Genomic DNA, 26875 nt, shown 5'->3' with positions numbered 1-26875 from the left:
ATTCATGTTATAAAATCTTAAATAAAGTTTAAAAACAAAAAAATGATGTCGGCCACAACCGGTATGAATCAGTGATAAAAATTAATCGTACCAGTGAATTCTTGCAGCCCCTTCATTATGTGGGGTTTGAGGAAGCACTTAACAAACTCTATCTTTTCAAGCAGGGTTTAGTTCCGTGCCTGTTGATTTGACCCCCAAGGAAGTCGAACGTTTCCAACCTGAACTAGCACTTAGCAAGGTTTATATCGTAAGTCCAAATTCCCGCAGCCAGGCGCACAGTCACATTAGACGGTCTCTGTTTAGCTTCATTGCCACCACTTTGACATCTTGTGGTTACTGCCACCCTCTGCTGTTGGAGAATATCCTCCTTGATCTCAGCCCCTCAATGTAACTAAGAACCCCTAAAATGTCCCTAATGTTTTGGCCTTCATCACTACTCCTGGCAAGGCATTCTTGACACCCACAACTCTGGGTAAAAGAAAATACCCCTGATATCTCCCCTAAATCTTCCTCCCTTTGCTTTAGACAGATGTCTTCTAGTGTTTGCTACTCCCATCTGGGTTTCAGGCAAACTGAAGGGCATCTTTCACCGAGTTTCTGGTTTTCCAGCAGTTCTGGATGTCTATCTCTGGATGCTCTGCTCCGTGGACCACCCCGCAGTATCCCATCTAGTCCTGGAGTCTCTGTGTCAGCAATGCTCTGCTGACCACTGCCTGATGCCTTTGTGGTCAAATGTGTTTGTCTATGAAACCGTTCCCAGGAAGGTAAAGGGGCAAAGTCCTGCTGACTGGAACATTGTGCAGCACCAGGGCCAGGCCAATCTTTCGCAACACCTGAGCCAGGTAGAACCTCAGCACAGAGCAGCATTTGGTGCCCTTGCACTTTGGTTACAAGCACAGCCAAGCACAATTATGGTCATGCTGGTTACACCCTTGTCCCCATTGATTGATGATGTACACGGTCCTTCTCCAGACTCTATCCATTTTGGACCCCCACATGAATAGGAAATTTGTTTTGGGAATTGACAGGGTGGTGGTGTGGGGATGGGCCAAACCTGGCCCACGTGCAGCAGGACCGAAAGTTCCTTGCACATTGCACCTGATAATCAGGTTTTACCCGAATGACAGAGATGGGTATCTGTGTGGTTCTCCCTGTCTCCTGGACCTGGGGGTCTTTGTACTGCTCCCCATCTCCTTAAGTTGGTGCTTTGTTCTCCACCACCCCCACAAGAAATCCAAGACCCCTGGATGGAGGGCAGAGGCGCAGAGAGATCAGTGAGAACACGGGTAGTTTCAACAGGGTGGGGTCCATCCAGGCGCCTGATAACAGGAGGAACCAAGTGGGAAGGAGGATGCAGGGCATTCGATAGCAGGACATTGCAAGAGAGTGGATTCCTCGAACTCTTCAGGGGAGAAGGCGCTGGTCGATCCATCGGTTTAGGTGGGGCAGGGTATAGACATGGCAGCTGACTGGAATTGTCAGCGGGTTACTGAGACCTGGGAAAGGAGGGGAAGGAGGGTGCAGTAGTGTTCTGAGAGTGCTGAGGGAGAGGCAACATGGGTGCCACCTCAAGGCAACGGTCCCCTGATTGATTGCAGGGATGGGCTCTGTAAATAGACTCATAGATATCCAGCACAGAGCATCTTTGTCGCCCTGCCATCAGGAAGGAGATATGGAGGAATAAAAGCAGAGCAGCCAAGGAGGGAAATAGCATCTTCCCACAGGCCATGAGATTAACAAGGGAACATGAGCTGGATGGGAGCTAAGAATGAAAAGGGTGAGACGAATATGGACTGATTACAACAGCTCAGCAAGCAGGAGAGAGGGGCTGAAGGGCCTGTTTATGTTTTCTCTATCTGGACCAGCTTTTGAGTTCAAGCTTTAAAAAACCCAATCATTTTTAAATTTAATATCAATGGTACAGAATGAATCAAGAGACAAGATGTCTGTCCAGCAGCAAGCGTCGAAGGCACTTCCTGAAACGGAGGCTCTGAAACCACAGGGAGGTTCTGGACGGAAAGAGGCCCAGCTTCTTCTGGAAGGAGGAGAGGAGAGGCAGGGGAAATGCGGGGGAAGGGAAGGGGAGGGGAGGGGCTAGGGATGCCGTCCACCGTTCACCTCCCCTTTCCTCTACACCGTTCCCCTCCCCTTTCCACTGCCCGTTCCCCTCCCACATCCCCTCCCCCTTCCAGTCCCCAGTTCCCGTCCCCCGCTCGCCTCCCCCATTCCCCTCCCCCTTCCCTTCCTCCTACTCCTAACCCTAACCCCTAACAAAATCCTAAACCTAACCTTAACACTACCGATACCCCCTACCACCACTCCACGTCCCCTAACTCTACCCCCACTCCATCCACTAACCCTAAGTTTATTCCTACGCCTATGCCACCCCTAACCCCAACCCTAATGCTACCCACCATCCCCTAACCCCAAACCTCACTCCTCCTCTACCCCCCTGCTCCTACCCCCTTCCCCTATACCTAACATAAGCCCACTTCCCCGAACTATAGACCTAACCATAAGCCAAGATATAGCCCTACCCCATGTCTCCTAACACTAACCCTAACTCTACCCAACTTCCCCAACCCTAAACTAAACCCTATCCCTATCCCTTACAACCTACCTCCTTCCCCTAACCCTACCTCCTAAACCTTCCCCATACCCGCACCCCCTACAACTATCCCCTTCCCCTAACAATACCTCCTACACCTTCCCCATACCCACACCCCCTACAACTACCCCCTACCCTATCCCTTACAACCTACCCCCTTCCCCTAACCCTACCCCTTCCCCATACCCGCACCCCCTACCACTATCCCTACCTTATCCCTTACAACCTACCCACTTCCCCTAACCCTACCTCCTACCCCTTCCCCATCCCCGCACCCCCTACCACTACCCCCTACCCTACCCCTTATCACAACCCCTACCCTTACCCCCTTCCACTACCCCCTTTCTCCTACCCCCTTCCCCTCCCCCTCCTTCCCCTAGGTTAGGGGTAGGAAGGGGAAAGGGAAGGGGGAGGGGAAGGGGAGGAGGAGAAAGGGAGGGGAAGGGGGAGGGTTAGGGGAGGGGATGGGGGAGGGGAAGGGGAGGGGGAAAGGGGAAGGGAAGGGCGGAGGGGAAGAGGGAGGTGAAGAGTGGAGGGCTGGGGTTAGGGCATAGGTGTGAGGGCAGGGGAAGGGGAAGATGAGCGGGAGGGGGTTGGGATGGAGGAGGGGTAGAGGAGAAGAGGGGAAGTGGGTGAAGGGACATGAAAGAGGCAGGGAATGGGGTTGGCAGGGCCAGAGGGATACGACGGGGAGGGGTTCAGGCCATCATGATGTTGTCCGTCCTCTGTTCAGCTGGGATGCGAGGTTCTTCTGGACTCGTGTCTTGTCTCTGAGATCGCTCCTTCTCCTGGGAAGAGAAATACGAGTGATAGAGATACTGTCTCTGAGGCCTGAACACAATGACTTTGGAGGGTCCCAACACTTCCCCCATCATCCCCCCTACCCCTGAACCCTCCCCTCCCTCACACCAGTACTCTCCATTTTTCTTGAATTCCTGTCCATATTAAAATCTTTTTCATGCCTTTTTTGGACAAGCCTCTGCTACTACCCCGACAATGCATTCCAGCCACCCACTACATTCTGTGTGAATAAAATGTACCCCTCACGTCTTGCCTAAATTTCCCTCAGCTCACCTTATTTAGACGTCCTCTGGTATTCTCGCCCCAGGAATGCACACAATATTCCAAGTGTGGTCTGACGAGAATTTTATACATCTGCAACGATACCTCTCGATTTTTGAACTCAATCCCCTGACTCCTGAAGGCCAGCACACAATACACCATCTTAAACTCCCTCTCAATTTGCACAGCAACCTTGAGTGATTTATGGAGCAGGATCTAAATATTTCTCTGTCCTGCACACTGTTCATAATCCTGCCATTAACCAAGTGCTCTGCCCACACATTCTTGTAATCCGCATTCAATGAAGATATTGGTCTATATGAAGCTACTTTTAATGGGGCTCCAACCTTCTTTGGAATAACTGTTATTCGTGCCCTTGAAAATTACTCTGGAAATAAACCTGGACCAGTTGCTTATTTAAGTACATCTGATTTACAGGATTGAACTCCATCTGTCACTTCTCTGCAAACTGGATGACCTATGACAACCTTCTACACTGTCTACAACATCTCTACCTCTGTGTGATCCCCTGACGTACCCACCCTTCCACTCCCATCATCATTCATAAAAATCACAAAGAGCAGGGGTCCCAGAGCAGATCCATTTGGAGAGCCACTAGTCATTGTTCCATCTACTACTACCCTCTGTTTACTGCAGACAAGCCAATTCTGAATCCACACAGCCAAGGCTCCATGGATCCCATGCCTCCAGACATTCTGAATGAGGCCTCCATGGGGATCTTGTCAAGCACCTTACTAAAATCCTCGTGCAGCACATACAGACCTTGACCTTCATCTATTTCCTTTGACACCTCCTCGAAAAACTCAATTTGACTCGTGAAGCAGGACCTGCTCCTCACAAAACTATCCATGAGTTTGCCCAGCATGTTTGGGCATTGCACTCGGCCCCAGCATCTGCAGACTTGCTGGCCAGTCCCTCCCTTACCCCTTCCCAGAGCTTCCGCATCCATTAGAACATCAAGCATTGCTGCCCAGTACAGGCCCTTTGGCCCATAAAGGCTGTACTGACCTTTGTAAATGTTCTCCACAACCTTTACCAGACCCACACCCATAGGAACATAGGAAGTGGGAACAGGAATAGGACAAAAATGGCCTATCGAGCCTGCTCCGCCATTCAATACGATCATGGCTGATCTAATTTATGACCAAACTCGACCTACTCTGCCTTCTCGCCATATCCCCAAATTCCTCTATCATGTAAAAACTCTGTTCCCTTACATCCACATGCTCGTCTCAGAGACTTTTATATGTACCTATTCTACCAACCGCTACCACTTTCTCCGGTGACGCATTCAAAGCTCTCACAACTCTCTGCATAAAAAAAAATCTCCCCTCACCTGAAGCGGATGCTCTCTGAGATTTGCACCTGACACTTTAGGAAAGGTTTCTGGCTGTTCATTCCATCTAAGGCCCCCACAATCTTATTTAGAATAAGTTATTAAGCTGTGCAAGTTGGAAGAGGGGGAGGGGTGAGAGCTGGTGGGGAGGGGACAAGGCCGTGTTGTGGAGAGGGATCAGGACCGCGTTGAGGTGGTGAACGGACAGACATGGGTGGATCTACCTGCCGAAATAAAGGAGCAATAAGAAGGCCATCTCGGGATCTACCAGCATCTTCTGGGGCTTGATGTCTCAATGGAAAACCCCCTGAGGATGGAAGTAGGCCATGCTCTGCGACAGCTGGTACATGAACATCTGGCAACACAACGATATAACATGACCCACTCTGCCTCCACACTGGCCGGGTCTATATCCTGAGGGTAAGGGGAGGTGGGTGAAGGGCCCCTCCCTGCCAATCAACATCCATCCTCATCATCCTCTCCACCCCTCTCCCCTCACTACCCTTTCTCTCCTCACCAATACCCATTGAGACCCTCATGCACCCTTCATCGATATCCAGTCCCCAGCGAGACTCAGCCAGTAAACTCCTTCATATCCTCCAACCCCACCATCCAAGCTTGCCCCAGTGGACAACTTGACCACCCAGACCCACAACCACCTTGATGTAGATCATGGGAATGGGCTGCTTGGCCTTGTTGAAGTGCTGGACCATGCAGTGAACCGTCTTGGGAACATAGTCCAGACCCAGATTCAAATAAACCTGCTCTTCCTCTTGGACACAATACAAACATGTCAGCTGGATTTACCCTCCAAAACCCCGTGCCTCTCCCAACAGGAGTGCCAGCCCCTCCTGCTCTCTGTAGGCCTGATGCCCCCACTGCTCAACACAACATGGCATGAATCCAACGGCTCAGCGAGCAGAGCGTCAACAGGCCGTAGTGGACCCGTCCGCTGCCCCATCATTCGGCTTCTGGTGAGACTGCACAAAATGTGCAGCTCTGACCGCCCTCCCTCGTGAGGCAAGGATTCACCGAGGGAGAAAAACCATTGACGTTTCGAGATGAGAAATGTTTGCAGCCGGGTGTTGGCTGGGGTCGAACATGTGGAGGCTGAGTTGTTAGGACGATTCAGAGCAGGCGTTGATTTGGAAGCGCACCAAAAGGTGCCAAAAGTGAGTTATGGGGGAAAGTACATTCGTGAAATGAATTGGGGAAACAGACTGGAGGGGCTGAGTGGCCGAATTTGGCGACCTTGTCTTGTGGTCTTGGCTGCTGCTGTCTGGAGTTGAAATGGCAAGAGGTCATGAGTTAATGGGTGAGGATCAGGGCAGCCAACGTCAAAGAGTCAGCACTGGTCAGAGGGGCAGGATGGAGGCAACAGAGAGGCTGCAGCGAGACAGATCGATTGAAGGAATGGGGAAGGTAGCAGCAAATGATATGCATCAGAGTGAGGGTGGGGTGGGTGCAGGTGAATCTTACCTTGACTACAGAGGAGAAGTTGAGAAGAGGGACAATGATGGTGTGATCCAACTTTCGCACGATCTGCAGTTTGCGGTTCTATGGCGAGAGAAGAACATCAGCAAGGCTGGGCGATGGGTCGGGGCCCTGAGGGGCAACTTGTCCAAGTTGAGGGGGGAGGCGGGGAGGAGATTTGTCAAGAGGTCAGAGGTGGGGAACTCCAAGGGAGGCCGAAGTGGGGGACTTTTCGAGAGTCAGTGGGGGGGACTTTTCATGTCGCTGGAGTGGGGACTCGTCAGGGGGTTCAATGAAGTATCATTTCAGTTTTTATGATTGTTTTCCCAGCTTCTACTAAACAATGAATTTGCAGAAAATCTTTGATATTTGCCAGGTGTGTGTGTGTGTGTGTGTGTGTGTGTGTGTGTGTGTGTGTGTGTGTGTGTGTGTGTGTGTGTGTGTGTGTGTGTGTGTGTGTGTGTGAGTGTGTGTGTGTGTGTGGGGTGGGGGGTTGTGTGTGGGGAGGGGGGCTGCTGTTGTGGGTTTGTGTGACTTTCTCTGTTTCCAAACCCCATGGCTGCTTTGGTCTCTGTCAGATGCTCCTCTTTCCACCCACCCTTCAAAAATGTGTTTGGGGTGTTTGTCAATTGGGTGTAATTGTGTGAAACGGGCTCATGTGTCGCAAGGGCCTGTGAACGTGCTGTAGGCCCTAAATTTAAATATCAGGGTTTTTCATTTCCACACAACTGCTCCTCCCCCTCACCTTGAATCTCTTGTCTTGCAAGATCTTCTTGATGGCAATCAGCTCTCCGGAGTCCACCAGCCTTGCCTGGTACACCACTCCGAAAGATCCATTGTCGATGATTTTAACATCTGTGCAGGACACCACCTTGGGGACGTTGGGTCCATGACACGGTGTGGCCACCTCTGTTGTGACCTTATTGCCATGTCCTCTGGGGCAGAAGCAGCAGCATTTACACACCCAGAGGGTACACAACAGGTCATTTATCCCAACCCAGCCTTGCTGTCCAAGTTAGTGTCTACCCCTCCCTCTAACTCCCTTCCAAGGGTCACCTAAATGTCAGAATTGATCCTCTGGTGGTTCGTTCCAGCTTCTCTCAGTAGAAATATTGCCACCCCAGGTCCTTCTATGATCACTCTCCTCAGACTGAGGCCAGTTCTGCAGCCGTTCACTTTGTCTACAACCCTCCCTCCATGAGAGGATCGGGTCATCTTGACCTTCAGCACGTCCCGGGGAGATGAACCACTCTGAACCCTACCACGGGTTTAGCAGAAGCCCTCCACATTCCCAGAAGCTCAGCAACACCGTGATCTTCCATGATGCAAGCGAGACCTCGTCGCCTGAGGGAGCAGGTGGTGCGGAGAGAGCCCCACTCTTCACCGCTCAACTCTGTTGGGTCTGCCGCAGCAGAAACACTTTCTAGCACCTTGATCCAGGTCCACTGGGGGAAAGAATCCTATCCCGGTTGGGGGGGTGTGGGGGTGTATGCAAGGGTGGAAGGGATCTTGTAACCACGGGGAGGAGGAGCGGTCCTGTCTCTCAGTGGACAGATCCCATTCCAGGTGGAGGGGGAGCTCTGTCCCATTTCTGTTGAAAGGTCTGCCTTCCATCCCCCTCGCAACTTCTCTTCTCCCTCAGACACCTCACATTCTCCCCTGCCCAGATTCCTCTACCACACTCTTATCCCCCACCCAACACCACCCCCATGGTTTCCCCAGTGATTTCCGTCCCCTCGCACCCATCCCCCCAGCTCAACCCTATGTCCCCTATCTCTGATCCAATCTCCCTTGACATTAGCCTGTGGTGCAACCCCGTTCCTTTGTTCTCCCCTCCACTCCTACAGACCCCATCCCTGTATCCCCTCACTTGCCATTGTTCTCCCCTCCCCAGTCCCCTCCAGATGCCTCATAAAGTGCCCTACACTCAGGATGGGGAGAGGGGATTAAATGCAGCCTCCATTCTCTCCGCCCACACTGGGTAAAGGATGGTGCCAGAGGAGTCTCTGTCCCAGTCGGGGAGCCTGTAACAGGCTCTTTATCTCACCCATGGGCGCAGGGTGCTTCCAAACACAACCCTGTTGATCAGAGGGTCCCTGGGATGATACAGCGTCCTACTCCGACACGTGGGCCAGAATCCCCTTCCAGGAGAGGCATCTTTCTCGTGTTGCTGTGCCATGGCACGACTCAGCTATGGCTGCCCCATGCAGTGACATCATCACCCCCTCTGTGTCATCATCTCCCCCCTCTGTAACACCTCCCCTCTCTGTCACACCACTAGTGTAATGGGCAGGGACATCCAACCATTTAAATCCTCCTCAATTTCCCCAAGCAAGGGGAGAATAATTCAGCTGGTCTAAATTACTCGTTGTTATCTATTCTAACTCCTAGATATTTGATCCCATTTTGCCGCCACATTTGTTGACTATTTTATTGACATTGGCTCTAATCCCCCTTCCTAAGTGACATGATTTTGCACATATCCCAAAAGAACTTATACCCAGAGATGTCCCCATAGTCCTCCAGGGTGGAGCACAACTTGGGCAATGAGTGTGTCGGGTCTGTCAGATATATCAGAACAACTTCTGCAAATAAATTGATTTCATGCTCTTCCTGGCCTGTTCTGAAACCTTTAATGCCTGAATCCTGGCAAATGGCCTCGGCTAATCGCTCCATGGCCAGTAAAAACTCACTCACTGGGGGTGTGGAGGGGGGGGGAGTCAGGCCTTGATCGGCATGCCTGTTGGCTACCTCTGTCCCTCTCATCTCGACATCAGTGGCTCAGGTTCCTCCTGCAGTGCACAGCAGCACTGCTGGACCACCTTTATCTCCTTATTTTCCTGGGCCCTCTCCAAATCTTTCCTTTCTATGATCTCACATTGGTTTCTCAGGAGAAACACTGGCAGCCAAAAGGCACCCTCTGATTCCCCTTAGAATTTGGGAACCCCGACTTCTTGAAGTGGGACCACACGTGGTGACCTATTTTCTCAAGATGTGGATCCAGGAGCTTGGACCAGTCTACCAGTTTGCCGTGGTCCGCCAGCATGCTTGCCAAGCTCCCGAACCCTGCACTCTCGTCAGTCCACCCGCAGATCTTGTTCTCCCTGCCTGCACTCGATTTCCTGCCCCAATTCCAAAGCATCTCCACTGCAGCTGTGTTCAGTCGGAACTCGAAGGACCCTGCTCACTGCACCAATTATTATGTGTGTGAAACTGATTCGAGGGGTCCCAAGGGTGGCGAATTTGAACACAGTTGTCTTTTATTGACACATGTAGTGAAGTCGCACGAGGAGTAAAAGACACACACAGACACAAACTCGCCGGATTAATCGATACACTTGCAACCACTCATGGATAGAAAACTTGACAATCAACTTGTCACGTACGATACCTTGAACAGGTCATTCATTCACTCATTGATTTTGGATGCCTGTGGGTGGTAGGGGATATGCAGGTGGCCCCAAATACTTGGCATCACCACCCATTGCTGGTCAGACGTTACCCGATAGGGTATTCCACATATGGAGCACGCTTAAATGGTGCTTGGTCGGCCCACTGGCAGGACATCCGAGTATGTGCTGACCATCATGAGAACATATCACTTTTTATTTTGGCAGGGGAGAGGCCTGATATGGTCAATTTATCAGACTTGGCCAGCTCCCGAACCCCAGCGAATGTGGCCCTTGGTTTTAATTGGTGACAAATAGGGCATTTGGCCATCACAGTTCTTGCAACATCATGAGACCCCCAGATCCTTTGTCCATCATAGTTCCCCCATATGCCCACATTTATGATGCACCAATGCTGCCAAGGCTCCGGGGTCACTCTGCTTGGGGAAAATAGTGGCAGAGCATATTTGAGCAGCTCAGTTCCAAGTGGCATCGCGTCAGCTTCAGCGGTTTTCCTGGAGGTGTGTCCATCCACGTGGTGGACCCTGATTATTCTTTTGTTGTTCCACCTCTCAGAAGATCTGCCAGTGCTGTTGTCCTCAGAGCAGGCAGCCATGGATCTGCCTCCCTGTCTCCTGCCGCCGACCCATCCACACTGACCTGCTGTTTGGCACAGCCCAGAAATCCTGTTGCACTGATCGGAAAAGAGGCTCCTGGGCCCGCCTGGTTGTCCCTTTTCGGATCAGTGCCACAGCTGCCAGCTTGGACAGTTGGCTCTCCCCTCCACCTCACCCTCTTGTGTCAGTACTTTATCTGTGGTGGGCTGGAGCGCTCCCACCTTACACCACTGTTTTTCGCACCTCCACCAGCCGGAGCCGTCAGTAAACCAAGCTTTTTCCTGCTGTCCAGCATCGAGGGTGTTGAACGGTTTGCCCCAGGCCATGGTGCCAAGCTCTTCTCGGGGTCATTCAAGTGGGAGGCTGTCACTTTCGGACAGGACATGATCTGTTCTTGCAAGTGGCTCAGCCCTTCGGGCCCGGCCTCTGTGCGGTCTGCCATGTACCACTTCTTCGGTCCGCTGTGAGTGGCATCCGCAGATTGAACCCATCACATGTTGGGAGGTGTGGCTGGAGTGTGACTGTCTCTGCTGCCATCTGGTTCTCTGTGGTAAGCAGGCGACCATCTGACACTCAGATGGGGAGTCGCGGGAGGCAGCTTCCAGGAGGGAATTGAACCAGAAGCTGTGTGGGACTCGGCGACCTTGCCTCTTTTGCTCAAGGCTCCACTAGACCATTGTCTTCATTGCAGAGACAAGTCATTCAAAGGGTCTTCCAGTTTTGAGGGGTTGGGGGGTGCTTGTGGTCAGTGGCAGTGGTGTTCAACAGCGTGTTTTACCATTTAAGAAGCCATTTGTTGTTCAGGTCATCAATGAAGCGGAGAGTTTTTTTTTTTCTGGGCAACATTGTACAGTAGATGGAGGGACAGGGTGAGATGGGGAATATGTTGGCACCAGTAACCCAAAACACACACAAAACTTTGTGCCTCAACTTGTTGGTGGGCACCGCAATGAGGATTTTGCTTTGAGCAACCATTGATATTTTTCTGCTGCCTGGATGCTCAGGAAAAAGACTGTTGGACTAGGACCCTGGACCTTTTCCAGGTGGTGCCTCCCTGGTGCCAGTGTCTGGGGTGTTGCTGCTGGTGTCCAAGACATCCTAAAATGGGACAGAGGTTGTGGCACATGGAGATACCAATGACATAGGGAGGAAGAGGGAAGAGTTCCTGAAAAGTGGGTCCAGGACATTTGGTGAGAGCTGAAAAGAAATAGCTTGAAGGGACTCATGTTGGGATGACTGTCTGGGCCATGCGACAGTGAGAGCAGGAACTGAATGAGGTGGAGGATGAAGGCGTGTCCTGAAGGTGCGGGTGAAGAGCTCCTTGAGGGCATCCTATTTGCCTTGCTCGGGAGGCTGATGTCAGAAGTCGATGAGCCTTGCTGCCATGTCCTGAAGAGCAAGAACATCATGGACGAGTAATGGATGTCATCAGCGGTGATCTCTTGGAGGTGGAACTGGTCCTTGGCCTGTTTGAACCCCACGTGTGGCTGCGACATCCAGAACATTGACAGCTTCAACCAAACCATCTGAAGAGCCACCTGGACCGTGATCTTCACGTCCAACTGAAGGGCTGGGTCCTGCTGAGGTCACCACTGTAGCAGACACTTCTGTTGAAGAGAGAAGTGGGAGGGGGTAGCATATTGTGGATGGGGGTGGGGGGTGGTTTCTTTATTCTTTCTTTTATAGATGCCACACATTAGATGAGCATTATTATTAATTGTGTGAATTTGTTGTGGTTTTAAGTTTATAAATATTTTTTTTAAATGATTGGCAGGACCACGAGTGGCAGATAGGATCATGGGGAATCTCTCCCCCCAACCCACCCACCCCAAATATCAATGGGATAAACCGGGTTCATTGTCAATGTCGTTGAGGATCCCTTCCACTTGCCCACAGCATTTGGCAGCTCTTCTCATCAGGAAAGAGGTCGAGGAATATCGGAGCCAGTAGCACCAGGCCCAGAAACAGATTCTTCCTGCGAGCAGTGAGAATGGAGAATGATGGATGACCGGCTCAGTCAAAGACTCCATGACTCTGCTATTGATTCAAGAGAATTTATTTCTTTTTTGGGAGGGACTGCACGTGTATCATTTGTCTCTCTGTGCGTAGGTCCCGTTGTGTGTTTGCAGAGGTTTCCACCATGAATACAGTTTCCTCGGGTTAAATTTGAACGGGTACAGAGGAGCTTTCGTGGATTGGAGAATGTATCTCATGAAACAAAGGTGACTGAGTTCGGGCTTTTCTCTTTTTCACCCCAAAATTAACTTTATTCTAAAATTATTGACCAAGAGGACAACTGTTCCATGTCTTTTCTCATCCTCGTGTTGCATGCCTATATTCCCTTCACTGCTCATGTTCTCTGTTTAACATCATTCCACCACTTTGACACCTTGTGGTTACTCCCTGCACTCTGTGGTTGAAGGGGTTCCCCTTAGTCTCCGCCCCTCAAGACACGGGGGATGAGAGTCCTTCCCCACAGCGCCCTCGTGTTGGCTGCGCCAAGCCTCAGTGCATCTCTCAGCAACCTGGAATAGGCCGGTGGGCAGCATTCCCTCACCCACATCTCCATGTGCTAAAAGACCAGCAGGTTAACGTCGAACAGTTATGCCCTTCGGACCTCGATGTTGCGCTGACCTATCAATTCCAAGCAAAATAAAAACTAGACCCTTCCTCCTTCATAACCCTCCATTCTTGCAATGGAGGGGGTGCAGAGACAATTCACCAGGCTGATACCTGGAATGGCAGGAATGACTTATGAGGAAAGATTGCGCAAATTGGGATTATACTCCCTGGAGTTTAGAAGATTGAGAGGGGATCTCATAGAGACATATAAAATTCTGGCAGTACTGGACAGAATGGATGCAGATGGGATGTTTCCAAGGATGGGAAAATCCAGAACCCGGGGCCATGGTTTGACGATAATAGGCAAACCATTTAGGATGGAGATGAGGAGGAATTTCTTTACCCAGAGAGTGGTGAAGCTGTAGAATTCATTGCCACAGAGGGCAGTAGAGGCAGGTTCATTAAATATGTTTAAGAGGGAATTTGATATATTTCTTCAGTATAAGGGTATTAAAGGTTACGGAGAGAAGGTGGGGATGGGGTACTGAAATTTAAGATCAGCCATGATCTCGTTGAATGGCGGAGCAGGCTCGAAGGGTCGAATGACCTACTCCAGCTCCTATCTTCTATGTTTCCTTCATTCATGTGTCCAAGAAGCCCTTAAATGCCCTAATATTTCAGCCTTCATCACCACTCCTGGCAAGTCATTCCTGGCACCCACAACTCTGTGTAAAAACAAGTACCCCTGATATTGCCCCTAAACCTTCCTCCCTTTGCTTTGGGCTTCTAGTGTTTGCTTCTCTTATCTGGGTTTCAGGCAGACCAAAGGGCATCTTTCACTGAGATTCTGGTCTTCCAGCAGTTCTGCATGTCTGTCTCTGGATGCTCCGCTCAGGGGACCACCCCGCAGTATCTCATCAAGTCCTAGTCTCTGTGTCAGCAGGAATTCCATGCTGATCACTGCCTGATGGCCCTGTGATCAATAGTGTTTGTCTATGCAACCATTCCCATGAAGGTGATGGGGCAAAGTCCTGCTGACTAGGACATTGTGTGGCATCAGGGCCAGACCAATCTTTCACAACACCTGAGCCAGGTAGAACCTCAGCACATTGAAGCTTTTGGTGCCCTTGCACTTTGTTTCCAAGCACAGCCATACACAATAGCCATGCTGGTTAGGGTTATTCCCCCATTGATTGACGATGTACATGGTCCTCCAGACTCTATCCATTTTGGACCCCCACATGAATAGGAAATGTGTTTTGGGAATTGACAGGGTGGAGGTGTGGGGCTGGGCCACACCTGCCTCACGTGCAGCAGTACCAAGAGCTCCTTGCACCTGATGACCGGGTTCTACCAGTTTGACAGAGTTGGGCATCTCTGTGGTTCTCCCTGTCTCCTGGAACTGGGGGTCTCCTTACAGCTCCCCATCTCCTTGAGTTGGTACTTTGTTCTCCACCATCACCACAAGACAACCAAGACCCCTGGATGGAGGGCAGAGGCGCAGAGAGATCAGTGAGAATACGGGTAGTTTCAACAGGGTGGGGTCCATCCTGATGCCTGATAACAGGAGGAAACCAATGGGGAAGGAGGATGCAGGGCATTCGATAGCAGGTGGGGCAGGGTGTAGACATTGCAGCTGACTGGAATTGTCAGGGGGATATTGAGACCTGGGAGAGGAGGGGAAGGAGGGTGCAATTGTGTTCTGACGAGAGAGTGCTGAGGGAGAGGCAACATGGGTGGAACCTCAAGGCAAGGGACCCCTGAATTTTTTGCAGGGATGGGCTCTGTAAATAGACTCCCAGATATCCAGCAAAGAGCATCTTTGTCCCCCTGCCATCAGGAAGGAGATATGGAGGAATAAAAGTAGAGAAGCCAGGGAGGGAAATAGCTTCTTCCCACAGGCCGTGAGATTGACAAGGCAACATGAGCTTGATGGGAGCTAAGAATGAAAAGGTGGAGAGGAATATGGACTGATTACAACAGCACAGCCAGCAGGAGAGTGGGGCCGAAGGGCCTGTTTCTGTGTTGTCTATCTGGACCAGCCTTTTGAGTTCAAGCTTTAAAAGACCAAACCATTTTTAAATTTAATATCAACGGTATAGAATGAATCAAGGGACAAGATGTCTGTCCAGCGGCAAGCGTCGAAGGCATTTCCTGAAACAGAGGCTCTGAAACTACAGGGAGGTTCTGGCCGGAATGAGGTCCCGCTTCCTCTGGAAGGAGGAGAGGAGGCAGGGATAATGTGGGGTAAGGGGTGCCTTCCTACATTCACTTCCCATTTCCTCTACACCATACACCTCTTCATTTCCCTGCCCATTCCCCTCCCTCATCACCTCTCCATTTCCTGTGCCCCGCTCGCCGCCCACGCTCCCCTCCCCAACTTAACCCTAACCCCTAACAAACCCTAACCTTAACGTTAACACTACCGATACCCTTAAACACTACACCACATCCCCAACCCTAACTCTTATTTCCACCCTGTCCTCTAACCCTATCCCTATGCTGTCCCCTAAACCCAACCTAATCTTACCCACCTTCCCCTAACCCCAACTCACACCTCACCTCTACCTCCTACTCCTACCCCCTTCCCCTAAACTTATCACAAGCCCACTTCCCCGAACTCTAAACCTAACCCTAAACCTCGACCTAACCCGATCCCACATCTCCTAACCCTAAACCTAACTTTACCTCTACCCGTCCCTGACCCTTATCTTAAATCTACCCACCTTCCCCAACCCTAAGCTAAACCCTACCCCTATCCTCTACACCTACCCCCTTCCCCTAACCCTACCCCATACCCGCACCGCCTACCACTACCCCATTACCTACCCCTACCCTCTCACTACCCCCCTTTCTCCTACCCCCTTCCCCTATCCCTCCTTCCCCTGTTAGGGGTAGGAAGGGAAGGGGAGGGGAAGGGGAGGAGGGGAAGGGTAGGAGGCGAAGGGGAGGGGGAAAGGAGAGGGGAAGGGGAGGTGAAGGGAGGAGGGCTAAGTTTCGGGCATAGGTGTGAGGGTAGGTGAAGGGGAAGGTGAGTGGGAGGGGATTGGAATGGAGGAGAGGTAGGGGAGAAATGGGAGGGGAAGTGGGTGAAGGGATATGGAAGAGGTGGGGAATGGAGTTGGCAGGGCCAGAGGGAGAAGGGGAGGGGTTCAGGCCACCATGATGTTGTCCGTTCTCTGTTCAGCTGGGATGCAATGTTCTTCTGGACTCGTGTCTTGTCTCTGAGATCGCTCCTTCTCCTGGGAAGAGAAATATGAGTGATAGAGATGCCGTCTCCGAGGCCTGATCACGATGACTTTGGAGGGCCCCAACTCTTCCCCCATCGCCCCCCTCCCTACCCATGCACACTAGGATCTTTCCCATTCCTCTGCTTTACCTGAGGAAGTGTGTTTTGGAGAAAAGCACGATCTATCTCTGCAGAGCTCAGAGCCACGTGTCTCCATCAGGCAACACCCTGGTTCACCATGACATGGCAGCAAGATGTTGGACAAATCGTGGATGGATCAGTCGAGTCCCTTCAGCTGACCCATCTGAACCTACCCCACAACAATATTACTCTTCCCTCCCTCTCACCAGTACCTTCTGTTTTTCTTTTATTCCTGTCCCTATATTAAAATCTTTTTTGTGTCTTTTTTGGATGAGCCTCCAGTACCACCCCTGCCAATGTATTCCAGCCACCCACTACATTCTGTGTGAATAAAATATCACCCTCACATTTTGTCTAAAGTTCCCTCATCTCACCTTATTTAGATGTCCACTGGTATTTTTGCCCCAGGAATGCACACAATATTCCAAGTGTGGTCTGACGAGAATTTTGTACATCTGCAGCATTACCTCTCAGTTCTTGAACTCAATCCCCTGACTCCTGAAGGCCAGCACACAATACACCATCTTAAACTCCCTCTCAATTTGCACAGCAACTTTGAGCGATTTATGGCGCAGGATCTAAATATATCTCAGTCCTGCACACTGTTCATAATCCTGCCATTAACCAAGTGCTCTGCCCTCACGTTCTTGTAATCCGCATTCAATAAAGATATTGGTCTATATGAAGCTAATTTTAATGGGTCTCCAACCTACTTTGGAATAACTTTTATTCATGCCCTTGAAAATGACTCTGGAAATTAACCTGTACCAGTTGCTTGTTTAAGTACATCTGTATTTACAGGATTCAACTCCATCTGTCACTTCTCTGCAAACTGGATGACTTATGACAACCTTCTACACTGTCTACAACATCTCTACCTCTGTGTCATCCCCTGACATACCCACCCTTCCACTCCCATCATCATTCATAAAAATCACAAAGAGCAGGGGTCCCAGAGCAGATCCATTTGGAGAGCCACTAGTCATTGTTCCATCTACTACTACCCTCTGTTTACTGCAGACAAGCCAATTCTGAATCCACACAGCCAAGGCTCCATGGATCCCATGCCTCCCGACATTCTGAATGAGGCCACCGTGACGACCTCGTCAAGCACCTTACTAAAATCCACGTGCAGCACATACAGACCTTGACCTTCATCTATTTCCTTTGACACCTCCTCGAAATACTCAATTTGACTCGTGATGCAGGACCTGCTCCTCACAAAACTATCCATGAGTTTCCCCAGCATGTTTGTGCATTGCCCTCAGACCCAGAATCTGCAGACTTCCTGGCCAGTCCCTCCCTTACCCCTTCCCAGAGCTTCCGCATCCATTACAACATTAAGCATTGCTGCCCAGTACTGCCCAGTACAGACCTTTGTAAACGTTCTCCACAACCAACTAACCCTTACCCGTACCACACCCATAACTATGGGTGGATTAAATATCCAATTAACTTCTTTCTGAAGTAACGCATCAGGAATTTGATGTTGATTCCAATTTTGAATAACTTTTCATAATTCTCGTTCAGCTCCTTTAAAGTTAGATCCATTATCAGAACATAATTCTTTTACTTGACCAGGTCTAGGAATAAAACGCCAAAGAACATTAATAAAAGAGTCTGTATCAAGCAATGACGCTACTTCAATATGAATTGCTCTCATAGTCAAACAAGTGAAAATAACTCCATATCGTTTTTCAACACTTCGTCCGCACTTTACTTGCAAAGGACCAAAATAATCAACTTCCACGGATGTAAATGGGAATTCATCAGGTGAAACTCTGTCCTGTGGTAAATCTGCCATTTGTTGTTGTCCAGGTTTTCATTCTCTCTGTTAGTCACAAAGAGATGAAACCTCATTATTTCATTATTAATATATTTAAGCACTGATGTTCTATCAGTCCAAAACACAGGATCTGCGGACTCCATCTGTAATTCTCTTCTTAACATAGCGTCCATTTTGCTCGCCATAATAGCAGCAGTCAATTCCATTCAAGGTCTGGTGACTGACTTTAATGGAGCCACTCTGGCTTTTCCCATTACAAATCCACCATCTACTCGCACTTGGGTTATTTCACAGGACTCAGTAACTGACAGGATCAAAACCACCTTCACTTACATCAGAAAAATGGTGTAACTGAGCAAATGTGGCCACTCCAAAGTCTGTTGACGTCAAAACGTCCAAGTATTTGAAGACGCTCAATCTAATTTTTCCAATCTTGTGCAATGGATTCTGGATTAGTTTCATCCCATCCAAATTTTCTTCTGCACAAAACTGGTATTTGGCCGAGCTGATCATTAGGTTGAATTCGGCCAGTCGGGAGAAGAGGGTGTGCAGGTGAGACTTGTGTTGTGCCCAGTCTCTGCTAGCGACAAGAATGTCATCCAGATAAATGAACACGAAATTCAAATCCCTGCGCACCGTATCCATGAGGTGCATTATGTCTGGGCGGTGTTCTTGAGCCTGAAAGGCATGCATAAAAATTCGAACATGCCGAAGGGGGAGATGATGGACGTTTTGGGGATGTCATCTGGGTGCAATGGGATTTGATGGTACACGCACACCAGATCGACCTTGGAGAATACTCTCACACCATGCAGATTGGCCATAAAGTCCTGAATGTGAGGGATGGGGTAACGGTCAGGTACTGTCGTGTCATTAAACCGTCGATAATCTCCGCAGGGGCGCCAGCCATCGGAGGCTTTTGGGACCAGGTGAAGCGGCGAGTCCCAAGGACTGTCGGAGGGACGAATGATCCCAAGTTCCTGCAGATGTGAGAACTTCTCTTTCGCTATCTGGAGCTTATCTGGTGGGTTTAACAGTAATGTACGATAAACTGTATCAGACACTGTGACACCAGGTTCACAGTTGGGAGAATATTTAACGGTGATATACAGTAGACTTTGGCAGATACTGTGACACCAAGTTTTCAGTAGTGAGAAGGTTTAACAGTAATGCACGATAAGCTGTGGTAGATACTGTGATACCAGGTTCACAGTTGGAAGAAGTTTTTACGGTGATGTAATATTAACTGTGGCAGATAAAGTGACACCAGGTTCACATTGGTGCAAAGTTTATGGTGATGTACGGAAGACTGATGCAGATATGGTGACACCACATTCACAACGAGGAGAAAGAATATCAGTGATGTGCAATAAACTGTGGAATATACTGTGACTCCAAGTTTACAGTGGGGAGGTTGAACTGTGATGTACGATAAATGGTGGAAAAAACAGTGATGAATGGGTCAACTTGGGGAGAATGTTTAACGGTGATGTACAGTCGACAACTTTGGCAGATACTGTGACACTGTGTTCACAGTACTGAGAAGGTTTAACAGATATGTATGGTAGAATAAGGCAGATTCTGTGACTCCAGGTTTACAGTGGTGAGAAGGTTTAAAAATGATGTACAATAAACTGGCAGATACTGATACTTGGTTCACAGTGGGGAGGAGGTTAATGGTGATGTACAGGAGACTATGTAGATACGTTGATACTGGGCTCAGAGTGGGAAAAAAAGCTTTATGGGAAACTGAGACAGTTACTGTGACACCGGGTTCATAGTGGGGAAAATGTTTGACAGAGCTGTACGATAACCTTTGGCGAATAAAGGGACACCAGCTTCATATTGGGGAGAATTTTTAATGATGATCTACACTAAACTGTGGCAGATACAGTAACACCAGGCTCACATTGACGAGAAGGTTTACTGGTGATGTACGGTAGACTGCCAGGCTCTATATCACCAAGTTCACAGTAGTGAGAAGGTATAATAGTGATGTACGATAAACTGTGGCAGATACAGTAAAACCGGTTTCACAATGGGGAGAAGGTTTAATGGTGATGTGTGGTAAACTTAGGCTGATACTTTAACACCAATTTAACAGGGTGAGAAGGTTTAACGTTGATTAACGGTAGACTGAGACAGAAACTGAGAGACAGCATTCACAGTAATGTGAAGGTTTAACAGTGATTTACTATAAACTGTGTCAGATACTGTGACAAGATGGCGCAGAGGGTAGACGTGTGGTTCCACCCTTCCGCAGTTAGACTATTAAATGCTCAATTTTAAAAGTTGTAAAAGTGATTAAAAATACTGTTTATAGACTTTGGAATAGTGGAGGATCGAAATGGCTGCAAATGTGAAAAAATCGAAAACTCAGTTACAGAAGAAATTACCTTACAAAAGTGTTGAAGAACTGAGGCCAAGTTCAAGTTGAAGTAACAGAGTTGTCGACTGGAGTCCCCAAGCCTCAGAGGACTCCTGCCCGGCTAAGTATTTCGTCGGCGCTAGCTTAGCGATGAGTTCAGCGGTTTCGACTCGTGCACTCGTGAACACAGGCGTGAGGGCGAGCCAGCTGAACGAGGACAGGCACGTGAGCCTGCAGCATTGCCTGGTGGTCAGGAGAGGTACAGTGTAGCATCAGATGACGCACCTGCGCAGTCAGTGGCCCTACCGGGCATGTGCAGTGCGTCAAGGGTCCACAAACCTTTGGAGAAGGTGTGGGCTGTGGGGGAGCCTGAGCGACGGTGAACTGACGAGGTCGCTCACTGTTGAGGTAGGCATGCTGTTGTTGGGTGTCCAGACCTGCAGCCGTACTGGAAGAGGACCTACTGCTTTGGAACAAGAAGAGAGCTCAACTTCATTAGAATTTGAAGAACTGGGGACTGCGGCAAAAGAAGGTCAGCCTCAAAGGCAGGTGATGGATCCTGGACTGGATTCTGTGTTTCCAATTCTGGAAGGGATTGCTCAACTCATGGAAGATATGGCAAATATGTCAATGCAGATGACTCATCAGATGACTCAAGGATTTTCGAAATGAAAACTAAAATGAACACTGTGTGTGAAGAAATAACTTTTATGAAGCAAGATATTAATGTAGTTAAGAGTGATGTTACGAGATGGACACGATCAGTGGATACTGTGCAAGATCATTTTAAAAAGATTGAGGAGGCTTTCTTGAATGCAAGAGTCAAGTGGAGCGTAATAGAGAAAAAATGGAAATAGTGGAAGATCCTTTTGTAGATTGGGGGATTCAGAAGAAGGAATTATTGAAGAAGTTTGACTCATTAGAAAACCAAAGTCGTAGAAATAATGTTAAGATAGTAGGTCTTCCGGAAGATATGGAAGGTTCGGATCCGGTGAAGGTTTTGAAGAAATGGATCCCAGAAGTGAAGGGCAGGTAATTCGTTCCAGATGGACTGGAATTAGATCGAGTGAACAGAGCGTTTCCAGGCCAATTACCATGAGCAGTTTTGATTCGCTGTTTTAAATAACAAGACAGAGAGGTGATACTCCGATTGGTGGTGCAGAAAACATGGCAAAATCAGACTCCACTGATGGTTCAAAATAATAGGGGTTTTTTAATGCAGATCTGATTCAAGAAATTATCAGAAGAGACCGAGAATTTAATTCAGCCTAAGAAGTATTGTGGCGAAAGGGATATAAATTTGCTTTTCGTTATGCAGCAGTATTGAAAGATTTTTATGGGAATTTTCAATCTCAGTTTTTTGAGAATGACCATGATGCTTTAATATTTGCTAATTCATTGCCAGATGTACGAGGAAATGGGTGATCATCACCATTTTCACCAAAGGGAAGGGTCAATGGAAATGGAAATGGGAAGATTGGAAAATATGGAAAGAATGGGAAAAATGTTGAATGGATGCAAAGTCTTCTCGATATTGACGATCCGGAACAATCATTGGGACTGGAATCACTGGGTTGAATGTTTTTGTTTCAGGACTTTGTGAAAGTCTGACTGGGGGTGGGTGGCACTGAGTCCTTTAGTCACCTGCTACTTGTGGACTTTACCACACCCAGATTTTTAGGGGGCTACTACTTTTGAGTATCTTGTTTTGGGATTGATGTTTCTCTTTTTTTTGGAATTTTTAAAATAGGTGGGATTTGAATACAGTGAGACTTAGAAGGGGAGTATTATTTTTTAGTAGGATTCACATTTGTTAGAAGGTTTTACAGTGATATAATATGAACTGTGTCAGATACTGTGACACTAGGTTCACAGAGCGAGAAGGTTTAACAGTGATGTATGGTATGTTGAGGTAGATAATTTGACACCAGGAGTAAAGTGGGGATCAGGTTTAACGGTGATGTACTGTAGACTGAGGCAGATACTGTGACACCAGATTCACATGAGAATAACGTTTAATGGTGATGTGCGGTATGTTGAGGTAGATAAAGTGATACCAGGTGCACAATGGGGATAATGTTTAATGGTGATGTATGGTAGACTGAGGCAGATACAGTGACACCAGGTTCACAGTGGGGAGGAGGTTTAATGGTGATATACGGGAGACTGAGGCAGAACTGTGCCACCAGGTTCACAGTTGGAGAAGGTTCAACAATGAGGTAGGGTAGACTGAGACAGTTATTGTGACACTGGGTTCACAGAAGTGAGGAAGTTGAAAAGTAATGTCCGATAAACTGTATCAGATACAGTGACACCCATTAACAGATGTGTAAAGGTTTAACGATGATGTATGGTAGACTGATAAGAGATACTGAGACAATGGGTTCACAACATTAACACAGTTTAACAGTCATGTACAATTAACTGTGTGAGATACTGCGACACCAGGTTCAGAGTGAGGAGATGTTTTAACGGTAAAGTACAGTTGATGTTGGCATATACTGTGACGCTGAGTTCAGGGCAGTAAGAAGGCTTAATGGTGATGTGCGTTAAACTGAGGCAGATACTTTAACACCAGGTTCACAGGAGGAAAAGGTTTAATGTTTATGAACGGTAGACTGAGGCAGAAAATGTGAGATGGATTCCACAGTAGTAAGAAGGTTTAACAGTGATTTACTTTAAACTGTGTCAGATACTGTGACATCATGTTCACATTGGGGAGAATGTTTAACAGTGATGTACGGTAAATTGAGATGGATATCGTGACACCGGGTGAACAGTGGGGAAGAGGTTTATCAGTGATGTACGATAGACTGAGATCAATCCCGTGACACCAAGTTCACAGTAGTGAGAAGGTTTAACGGTGATGTACGGTAGACTGAGGCAGATACTGTGACACCAGGTTCACTTTGGGGAGAAGGTTTAACGGTGATATACTGTAAATTGAGATATATACCGTGACACCAGGTTCACAGTGGGGAGAAGGTTTAACGGTGATGGACGGTAGACTAAGGCAGATTCTATTACACCAGGTTCACAGGGGGGGGAGAAGGTTTAACGGTGATATACTGTAAATTGGGATATACACCGTGACACCAGGTTCACAGTGGGGAGAAGGTTTAATGGTTATGGACTGTACACTGAGGCAGATTCTATTACACCAGGGTCACAGAGGGGAGAAAGTTTAACATTGATGTACGATTAACAGTGTCAGATACTTTGACATCAGGTTCATATTGGGGTGGCAGGCAAAGTGACACCAGATTCACAGTGGAGAGAGGTTTAATGCTGATGTATGGACGACTGAGATCATTACTGTGACATTGGCTTCACAGCAGTGAGGAGGTTTAACAGTAATGTACAATACACTGTGTCAGGTACTGTGACACCAGGTTCACAGTGGGGAGAATGTTTAATGAGATGTATGATAAACTGTGGCAGATTCTGTGACAACAAGTTCACAGTGCGGAGAATGTTTAATGGTGATGTACAGTAGACTGGGACAGATATACTGACGCTGGATTCACTGTAGTCAGAAGGTTTAACAGTGATGTACAATAAACTCTGACCTATACTGTGACATCAGGTTCATATTGGGGAGAAGGTTCAACAGTGATGTACGGTAGAGGGAGGCAGATACTGTGACACCAGGCTCATTGTATTGTTCATTTATCTAATTTATATGCTCCATTTTTTTGTGGCAACTTCCAAACATTCCATAAACTTCTATTCTAATCAGATTTTGTTCATTTAAATAGGTCACCACTAAAATCCCAAATTGTTTGGTCTCTTAAGTACGCTGCACAAAATTAAATTCTTTACCTGGGTTTGGTTCAACGGCATTTCAGTCTGCTTCATTATTTTTTCAGCCCCTCGTTTTGTGCTTTCTGCTTTGCCCAGCCGATTCGCCAAATGGGCATCCAACTCTGTCTTCTCAGCTTGACGCAACGTCTCCTCTGTAAACTTAAGCAAACCAAGAAGACTGAAGTTAAAATTTTCACATTGGCATTTTCAAACACAAAAATGACGCTGCGAGTTGCAATTTCACATCAAAATCCCACTTACTAAACTTGCAAACAACTGAATCGCATCCAACAGCTGGAAAATTGCAAGAGAGCTGCTTGGTTAAAGCAAAAATTCCACACAGTCACCCCATTAAAGGCCTCCAAGTTAAAAACAGATAGCAACCTGAAAGTTAAGTACAAAGATCTGTATCAGGAATATTAACGGCCTTTTTTAAAAAAATCATTTCCACTATTGAAAGAAAACTCCTCAGGGAACACCAAGCTCTTGTTGAACAATTCCTGTTGTATTCCTCAAAATGGTTTGAATCTTGATTTCAAGGAGAGTCACTTGGTGAAATTGTTGGTCCAGAACAAACCCTGCCCACACACTCCCTTAGATACCTGCAAAGTCGTGGCTCAGCTCTGCTCCATGCTAAAGCTATAAAGCTTTTCAGAAGAGATAACGGACTTCAGATGCTTGGACGTTGAGTCACAAAAACATTAATGATTCCCTGAACAACACACCTCTATCTGAAAACCAACAAGAACCTTCCCGAGTGGTAAATATCAACAAGACATAATATCATGTAACCATTGTGTTTGTGTCGTTTGAGAATTGCATTTCCATTCAATCAGAATTAGAGTTTTGGGTGCCATATTTGAGAAAAGATGTGCTGTTGTTGGAGAAGGTCAGAGATGATTTACTGGAATGATATCAGGAATGAAAGGGTTAGTGTATGAGGAACAATTGTCGACTCTTCGACTGTACTAGTTGGAGTACAGAAGGATAAGGGGGTCCTCAGAGGCATTTCAAATGCTAGAAGGCCTGGACAGAGTACATATGGCAAAGATGTTTCCCATGGTAGGGGATTCTAGGACAGGAGAGCATAATTTCAGGATAAAAGGGTGTCAATTTAAAACAAAAGTGGAAAAATTGATTTTGTCAGTGGGTCATGAAACCCACGTGAGGTCATTGGCTGTATTTAAGGCAGAGATTAACAGGTATTTGATACATCAAGGAATTAAGGGTAATGGGGAGAGAGCTGGGCAGTGGGGCTGAGTGGGTGAATGGTGGAACAGACTTGACGGGCCTACTTCTGCTCCTATATCTTGTGATCTATATCCTGCTGAAGAACTAGACAAATCCTCCTCTTGTATTCCATTCTTAGAAAACATTCTGCATCGTGGTTTTATGTCACATGAACCCATTTCAGATTGAATCCCATGTTACAAATAACCCATTGCAAATTCTGCATTGAGAGGACTGCAGCTTCCTCATTTTAAAAATTGTTATGGAGCAGCTCAAATGAGATTTCTTGCTTCTTTTTTTGAAAGGGTTAAAATAGAATCAAATAAAATAGGAAAGGGAAAAGCAGAAGAATTTATGTACAACTGGGAATCAAAATTAATGGTTGGTGATAAAGATACACAATTGTTGAAACATTTGATTAATATATGGAATAAAATAAATGATGTAATTGGTGTAAGTGGATGTACATCACCTAGAATGGCTTGGATTCAAAATCCTCGTATCTTTTTCAAAGGATCATCAATTTCTGGACAGCGGGTTTCGTAAGGGGATAATAAATGTTGAAGATTGTGATGAAAGGGGTCAATTAATGTCATTTGACCAACTGAGAAATAAATATTATATAACTCATAGCAATCTTTTTTTGCTATTTCCAACTTAGAGCATATTTAAAGGATAAGTTAGGACCAACCATGTTGTACTGAAATAGAAATTCCTTATAATAGGAATTGTTAAAAAAAAAATTGATAATGTCCTCTTTATTACAAGTAGGAACCTTTAAATGAGGAGTTCATAAGTTGAGACAAAGGTGGGAAATGGATCTGAATATTGTAATTGATTGGCAAATATGGGCAGATCTATATAAGGATCTCAATGCAAGATATAAATTAGTTCAGTATAATTGTTTTTACATCAGTCATGTAGTAGATGTCAGCAAGGATTTTATTTGAATGCTGCACCTGGAGTCAGGTGACTCAGGCTGTTGGATTTGAAAAGCTCCTCAGGAAGCTGATTTGGCAATAGAGATCACGTGATCCAGGGGAGTTGTATTAATTCACTTCAAATCAGCATTTTGGAACTATTGACCAGAGTTCCACACTGCAGCAGTGAGGAAGGAATTCACAAATAGTTTTTCTTCTACAGTTACTTCTTACACCAGTGAAATTGAATAGAATAAAATCAGAATTATCAGATCAATGTTTTACGTGTGATGAAGATGTCGCAACTTTCTTGCATTCAACTTATCTTT

General features: G+C 47.4%; 2 long non-coding RNA genes across 2 annotated transcripts; both read right to left on the bottom strand.

Annotated features, from left to right (window-relative positions):
• Positions 1 to 2917: 2917 nt before the first annotated feature.
• Positions 2918 to 7534, bottom strand: LOC138745301 (uncharacterized). The gene is made up of 3 exons (XR_011346151.1): positions 7246 to 7534; positions 6507 to 6584; positions 2918 to 3396 (listed from the first exon to the last, which is right to left on the bottom strand). It is a non-coding gene; the product is annotated as an uncharacterized lncRNA (long non-coding RNA).
• Positions 7535 to 15870: 8336 nt separating this feature from the next.
• On the bottom strand, positions 15871 to 24856 carry LOC138745300 (uncharacterized). The gene is made up of 3 exons (XR_011346150.1): positions 24658 to 24856; positions 24415 to 24555; positions 15871 to 16310 (listed from the first exon to the last, which is right to left on the bottom strand). It is a non-coding gene; the product is annotated as an uncharacterized lncRNA (long non-coding RNA).
• Between the last annotated feature and the right edge of the window lie 2019 nt (positions 24857 to 26875).

The sequence above is a fragment of the Narcine bancroftii genome, chromosome 11, assembly GCF_036971445.1.
Source record: "Narcine bancroftii isolate sNarBan1 chromosome 11, sNarBan1.hap1, whole genome shotgun sequence".
Taxonomy (NCBI): domain Eukaryota; kingdom Metazoa; phylum Chordata; class Chondrichthyes; order Torpediniformes; family Narcinidae; genus Narcine; species Narcine bancroftii.
Note: the sequence above shows the minus strand (reverse complement) of the source record. Positions and strands in the feature narration are given on the sequence as shown.